This window comes from Anopheles stephensi, unplaced genomic scaffold, assembly GCF_013141755.1.
Source record: "Anopheles stephensi strain Indian unplaced genomic scaffold, UCI_ANSTEP_V1.0 ucontig391, whole genome shotgun sequence".
NCBI classification, from domain to species: Eukaryota; Metazoa; Arthropoda; class Insecta; order Diptera; family Culicidae; genus Anopheles; species Anopheles stephensi.
Genome location: NW_023405337.1, coordinates 5001 through 12735, shown reverse-complemented (window position 1 = coordinate 12735; position 7735 = coordinate 5001). Strand labels below are relative to the sequence as shown.

The following is a 7735-nucleotide window of genomic DNA, read 5'->3' as shown; positions in this document are numbered from 1 at the left end:
GCCAGCTAGTGAAATAGTGCAAAAAACCGGAAAGAAAACGGTGAAAAATAACCAAAAAAAGTGCATTTATAGTGGTGACAAAAATTTGACATTGGACATGTCCCATGACCCATGGGACAAAAATAAATTCCCATGGGACAAAAAAAATTCTGACATTAGTGAAAATTTTTTCAATTAAGAAAAAGTGTGTCATAAAATCGTGTAAACCAGTGGAGATTATTCAGAAAACTCTATAATAATTTTCGGGACATCTTGATAATTTTCCTGCCACCCATTTCCCCCCCGCACCCCGACCGAAAGGGAAAAAAATCCCTTAATAAGGGAAAATAAGGAATTGGGCGGGAAAATTCGAAAAGTGTACGGAAAATTCTAAAAACCGGTGGAAAGTGTTGAGAAAAATCATATGCAACTTTTGGTGGTGATACGAGGTGTCCCCGCTCCCCATACCCCCCCTCCCCCTTCGTCCGAGCGCCGACGAGCGCCTTAATAAGGGAAATAGTGAGCGGAAATTTTTTAAATAAGTACGGAAAATTCCGGGGTGTGGTTTTTCCCGTATAACGTGAGGAGGACAAATTTTTCAAGGAGTTTCTGGGGCCCACCGCAAACCCCACTTCCCCCCACCCTCGCCTGAATATTGGCAAACTTTCAAAAAGGGGGATATTTAGGGGAAATTCAGTGCGAGTGCGTGAAAATTTGTATGGTGTGTGTCCGAAGCCCCTCCGCCCCCCCACCTGCAACGGGAAACCATCCCAAACCGTGGAGACTTGGGTGGTAGGACAGGCGACGAACCTGCTAAGTGTTAGCGAGCAGGAAATCTTCCCGGTTTTCGTCATCTGGCGGGAGATGACGTAAATAGCGGATAGTTTGCGCCCATCAACTCAAGATGGGATCAGACACCGACAACGGGGAGTCGGAATCTGATGTTCCGGTTGTTCCGGAATCACTGAAGAAGGCGGTGGTGAAGAAACGGCGTATAGGTGAGCCACCTCTTCAGCCACGAGTGGTGTTGGAGCCGATTGAGGTTTCACCAAGAACAATGGCGGCTTTCCATGGCACGACGCCACAGGAACCAGTGGCAACCAGCGAGGAGAATAATTCGGGTTTGCCGGCCTCCGCCGTCCCGATGGTGGTGGTTCTCTCCTCCCCCGAGCCAACCTCTTTAGAGGAAGAGATGCGGGAGGAGAATGGCTCACGGAGGACCGCAGCCACTACACCACCGATTCCGTCACCACGCAGGTTGACCTCACCGGAAGCAACGGCTGCTACCGTTCGACCAGTGAATTCGAATGGGGCGCCGGAGGGATCGCACCAGCTCATCGAGAGACTGTTGCAGAAGCTGGAAACGATGACCGAGAGGCTGACCCAAGTGACGGAGAGGCTGGAAGCCAGCGACCAGGAGAATAAAGTTCTTAGGCGAGAGCTTGAACTCTATAGGATGGGGACACGGACGGTGTCGGAGATGTACTCCTCCGCGGTTGGTACGGGCTTGGGAAACCAAGCGGTATCCCAGCCTGGACCCAGTAAGAAGACCGTTAAGCGGTCTCAAAAGCGCACGAGGGCACTGACCCGTGAGACAAGCGGTCCTGCCCACCATCGGTTGCTGGAGTTGCAGGACCAATTGCGCGCTGAAGCGGAAAAGGAAAGGCAGCAGCAGCAGAGACCGGGGCGTGAAGCAGTCCGCCCTCAGCCGCAGCAGCTGTCTTATCGGGACGTCCTGTCACCTGGGTGGCAAACGGTTGGGCAGAGGCCTCCGAGGCAGCCTCAGCAACAACAGCGGCCCCAGCCGCCAAAGGCACCCCAACGTTTCCCCCAACCAGCCCAACGGACAAGTAGGAGACGACCAGACGCCATACTGGTGATACCGGCACCAGGCGTGAGCTTTGCCGATATGTATCGACCGATCCGGACCGCCTCTGCGCTAGAGGATGCGCAGAAATACATCCGGATTGGAAAGAGGACCCCAAAGGGCAACCTGCGGATGGACCTCACGCGCGAGGTCGACTCGCTTGCGCTGCGTGATCGTATCCAGGCAGTTCTTGGCGATAAAGGGACGGTCAAGGTGGTCACGGAGATGGCTGAGGTCATTGTCCGCAATGTGGACCATCTGACCGAGGAAGCCACAATCAAAGAGGCCCTGAAGTCGGCACTGAAGAAAGAGCCGACAGTGGCCTCGATCCGTATGTGGGAGCTGCCTGACGCTACCAAGCGGGCACGCCTTCGTCTGCCGCGGGCGGAAGCGGAGGCTATCATGAGCAGGACTGACCCCCTGCTCATCGACTACTCCGCCTGCAGGGTGGAGAGGGTGCCGAGGCTGGACGCTTCGATGCGTCGTTGCTTCCGCTGTCTCGAGCGAGGCCATTTGGCGGCCTACTGCACAGGGGTGGACCGCAGCAACTGCTGTATACGGTGTGGTGAGGCCGGTCATCGTGCGGCTGCATGCAAGCAGGAGGTGCGATGCATCAAGTGTGGTGGCCCTCATCGAATCGCCGCCTACAACTGCATTGGAGGAGGACGGCCTCAGTTGTGATGGCCCTAAGACTGCAGGTCCTCCAGCTAAATGCCAACCGGAGTAGAAGTGCCCAAGACCTGGCACTCAACACTATGAGGACGGAACGAGCTGATGTATTGGTGATGTGCGAGCTGTGCTCGGTCCCGGAGAACAACGCAAACTGGGTGGTAGATCGCGATAACAAGGTGGCGATTGTCGTGAGCGGTAGAACCCATCCAGTGCAACGCGTACGCAGTACGTGCTTCTCCGGCATCGTAGCGGCGGACGTAGCAGGCATTACCATCATCGCCTGCTATGCGTCACCGAGCATTGGGGTCCCCGAATTCGTCGGCATGCTGGAGCGTATCGAGACGCTTGCCTCGGGACACTCTCGTGTGCTGCTCGTAGGCGACTTTAACGCGTGGCACGGCACATGGGGTAGTGAACGCGTCAACACCAAGGGAGAGGAGCTGGCACAGCTTGTGGAAGAGCTCGGGCTTGAGGTGTTGAATCTGGGGAGGGATGACACCTTCCTTGGAAACGGCGTTGCTCGCCCGAGCATCGTCGATGTTGCTTTCGCAAGCTCCAACATCTGCCGCTCTGACCTGGTGGGGGACCCCGAGCAACAATGGAGGATGCTGGATGCCTACTCGTACAGCGATCACCGGTACATTCGCTTCACAGTTGGCGAGAACCAGGCAACAAGGAGTCATCGCACACGGGAAGAGACTTCGACAGTGCGTGCAGCAGGGCGTAGGTGGCAAACGCGGCAGTTTGATGGCGAGCTTTTTGCTATTGCGCTGCAGCGGATTCAGTACGAGGTTGGAGTTACCGATGCGGAGAGCCTGACACGCGCTCTCAGCCGAGCTTGTGGAGAAATTATGGCGGAGGTCACCCCGTACGTTGGCCACACCGGTAAACCGACGTATTGGTGGACGCCACAAATCGGTCAACTGCGCGAAGAGTGCCGCCAACTCTGGGAACGACGACAATCGCTCTCGGCTGCTGACGCTGAGGCTCGATCTGCAATGTCGGCGGATTTGCAGGAGGCACGCCATCGCCTGACAGCGGCGATACGCACAAGCAAGCGGGATCGGTACGCAGAATACATCCAGCATCTCGAGGAGGACGAGACAGGCCGGTGGCAGGGGGAGTTGCTGCAACGGCTCGGAGGGAGTCGCGTTGCACCAGAACGCGATCCGGCCAACCTGCAGCACATTGTGGATGTGCTCTTCCCGGAACACTTCCCTGTCAACTGGCCTGACATCGAACCAGACGGTGTACCGATTCGACCCATTACCGAACAGGAGCTGCTCAATATCGTTGCGGGTCTGAATCCGAGGAAGGCGCCAGGTTTGGACGGCGTGCCAAATGCCGCGCTGACTGCTGCTGTGCGGGCATACCCAGCTACGCACGTTCGAATGTTCCAGCGGCTGCTGGACGACGGCCACTTTCCTCGCCAGTGGAAGACGGCCAAGCTGGTTCTCATTCCCAAGCCAGGAAAACCCCCCGGAGAACCGTCATCGGTCAGGCCGGTGATGCTGATCAACACTCCGGGGAAGCTGTTTGAACGAGTTCTGCTGGATCGTCTGAACGACCACATCGAGGTGCCATCAGGACCGCTACTTTCTGAGCAACAGTTCGGGTTCCGATGCGGGCGATCCACACTTCAGGCGGTGGAGTTGGTGATTGATGCTGCCAGATCCGCGATGAGCTTTGGACGGACAAACCAGCGAGACAAGCGCTGTCTGTTGGTTGTAGCGCTAGACGTCCGGAATGCATTCAACTCCGCGGACTGGCTGGCGATCTCACAGGCGCTGCAGGAAAAAGGAGTGCCCTCAAGATTGCGCAGCATCTTGCAGGAGTACTTCTCTGACCGCGTGTTGACGTACGACACGAACACCGGTCCGGTAACACGACAGGTAACGGCAGGAGTTCCGCAGGGGTCCATCTTGGGCCCCACGCTATGGAACATCCTGTACGATGGAGTGTTACGCCTGCAGCTGCCCGACGGAGCATCGGTCATCGGCTTCGCTGATGATCTGGCAGTACTGGCAAGGGGATGCACACCAGAGGAGGCAGCGGGAGTGGCCGAGCAGGCCGTAGCAATGATCTCTGCGTGGATGCAGCAACACCGTTTACAGCTGGCCCCGGAAAAAACCGAGGTGGTGCTCATCTCGAGTTTGCGTCGGGGCCACCCACAGGTGCCCGTAAGGATCGACGGAGTGGAAGTCCGCTCAAAGCAAGCAATACGCTACCTCGGGGTCATACTTCACGACCACCTCTCGTGGAAACCACACGTCGAGAAGGCAACCGCGAAGGCTCTCCGTGTGGTGAAGTTGGCCACCAGCGTGATGCCTAACCACGCTGGACCGAGGGTAGCGAAGCGTCGCTTGCTAGCAGCAGTTGCGGACTCGGTGGTGAAGTACGCGGCACCTATCTGGGCGGAAGCGGTGGAGCTGCAGTGGTGCAGAAGGAGATTGGAGCAGCTACAACGGCCTCTTGCGAGGGGGGTTGCGCGTACCTTTCGCACAGTCAGCTACGGAACAGCGGTAGTGTTGGCTGGGCTGATACCACTGCGCTTGCAAGTGGAGGAAGCTGCCCGGCGTCACAGGCGGCATCAACAGGCACTACAGCAAGGGGTGCTGATCGACCGCGACGTCATACAGAGGCTGGAAAGGTCAGCAACCATGGCGAAGTGGCAGAGCGATTGGAATCAGGAGTGCGGTCATCCGACCGCGAGTAGGTTCAAGCGCTGGGCACATCGCGTATTGCCAGACATCAGCGGTTGGGTAGGTCGGAAGCATGGAGAGATCGGATTCCACCTGAGTCAGATACTCTCCGGACACGGTTTCTTCCGGGAGTTTCTGCACGTCATGGGGTTCATCTCAGCCCCGACTTGCCCGTTCTGCACCGACTCAGCCGTGATCGAGTCAGCAGAACACGTGATGTTCCACTGCCCGAGGTTCGCGGACATAAGGGTGCAGCTCCTGACGAAAGACGACGGCGTAGTAGTAACACCGGAGGAGCTGGCAGGCTGGATGCTGGCAAGCCCAGCTAACTGGCAGCAGGCGGAACAGGCTGCAAAACGAGTTTGCACCTTCCTACAGCAGCGATGGCTGGATGACCAATCGGCCGAGAATGCTGCCATTTCCGGTGCTAACACGGAAGCACTGCGACACGCGGAAGTGAGACGGCGAGCTGACCGTCGAGCCAGCCGCAACGCTTACCAGCGGAGACGTCGTCGGGAGCAGCGGGAGAGGCGCCAGCTGATGGATGATGACGATGGAGGAGACAACAACCAACCAGCAGCAGCCAACAATCAACGCCCGGCTAGACCCGCTCGCAACTTGGCTCCGCCATCAGCTGAAGAAATTCTTCGCCGACGGTTAAGGCGGAACCAGCGTCAGCAGGAGTATCGGCGGCAATTGCGGGCCGGTACAATCCGGCCAGTGCGTTCGGGCCAACTGCGTCGGAGAAGGCAGCCGCCAGCGGAGGAGGAGCTTGAACGCCGACGTGCAAACCGGCGCGAACGAGAACGTCAAAGACGTCATGCCCGCAATGCGGTTGCCGACCGCCATCGCGAAGTGCTGTCGGCCGACGAAGAAGCCGCCATAACGGAGGCCGAGACAGCCACACGCTAGCTTGATGGAGCATACGCCTTTGGTCGCTTGCGTTGGTGGACGAGAGCGAGAGCGTACTCGAGCAGGCGTGTGCTTTAGTATTTACTTACTGTCTTGGTGAAGCGTCTCTTTTAGTATTGGCTTGGTAGCAAAGGCGCGTTAGGTGTTTATATGTCGTGATGAGTAATAAATGTTTTTGTTTGTACAGTCATGTTTGATCAGGAGGAGCACGGGCTCCTAACATTATAGTAGGTCTCAACGTGCAAAAACACCGGCAGCCACACCCGTGCAGGGAATGCTGTCGGTATTGGTGCGGTGTTTGCGTTTATTAATGTTAATGTTTCTTTGTTTACCATTAATAAAACTAAACACACTGTATTTAAAAAAAAAAAAAAAGAAGTGGAGCTTGCGGCTTAATTTGACTCAACACGGGAAAACTTACCAGGTCCGAACTTATCGAGGTAAGACAGATTAAGAGCTCTTTCTCAAATTTAAGGGTAGTGGTGCATGGCCGTTCTTAGTTCGTGGAATGATTTGTCTGGTTAATTCCGATAACGAACGCGACTCAAACAAGCTAACTAGAACGCTGTCAGCAGTGTGCCTCCGGGCGCACCTGACGTTACGGGGCGGCGGCGCCTTCGCGGGCGGTCGTCGCACTAGTTTGCCCTGCTTAGCGGGACAACTTGTGTTTAGCAAGGTGAGAGTGAGCGATAACAGGTCCGTGATGCCCTTAGATGTTCTGGGCTGCACGCGTGCTACAATGTGGGCAGCAGCGTGTTCTCGCCAATAGGCGCCCCCATTCCGAGAGGAACGGGAAATCACCCAAATGCTCATTTAGTTGGGATTGGGGACTGCAACGGTCCCCATGAACCTGGAATTTCTAGTAAGTGCTAGTCATTAGCTAGCGCTGATTACGTCCCTGCCCTTTGTACACACCGCCCGTCGCTACTACCGATGGATTATTTAGTGAGGTCTCTGGAGGCATACCTTCCGCGGTTCCTTCGTGAGCTGCAGTTGGCACGGCCGAAGTTGACCGAACTTGATGATTTAGAGGAAGTAAAAGTCGTAACAAGGTTTCCGTAGGTGAACCTGCGGAAGGATCATTACCGATCAAACAAGTCCGGGAGTGAGGTTGCCAAACGCATCGTCGGCATCACATGCTGACGCGCACGCTACAACCACAAGATGGTGTAGCACACTTGGTAGAGTTGAGCGAAAGCAACTCTTTCAAAGGGATACACATACCACTGCCTCGGCGAAGGTCAGTAAAGATGCACACTTTGGTAGTACCGGGTACCTTATACACTGACTGATTGTCGTGTCACAAAGGGGTGATCGACAGTCGCACTTTGGCGTGCTCGGCTCCGCAACCGTCGGGGCCGTGGGCGCCTGCAGTGTGGTACTAGGGAACCAGAGTTGTGTGTTGGTATGTGTATAATGGATGGATGGACTTCGGTTCCATTCATCAACTAGTTCGGTGTGTACGTTAAACCCTAGGCAGGGGATCACTCGGCTCATGGATCGATGAAGACCGCAGCTAAATGCGCGTCAGAATGTGAACTGCAGGACACATGAACATCGACACGTTGAACGCATATGGCGCATCGGACGACTCAACCCGACC

The 7735-nt window shown here is 56.0% G+C and overlaps 1 non-coding gene across 1 annotated transcript in view; it reads left to right on the top strand.

The window, feature by feature from the left end:
- Window positions 1-7600: 7600 nt before the first annotated feature.
- The window catches only part of LOC118516771, a 158-nt gene continuing 23 nt past the window's right edge, over window positions 7601-7735 (top strand). Inside the window, exon 1 of the ribosomal RNA XR_004908082.1 lies at window positions 7601-7735. This exon is cut by the window's right edge and continues 23 nt beyond it. This is a non-coding gene — a ribosomal RNA (5.8S ribosomal RNA).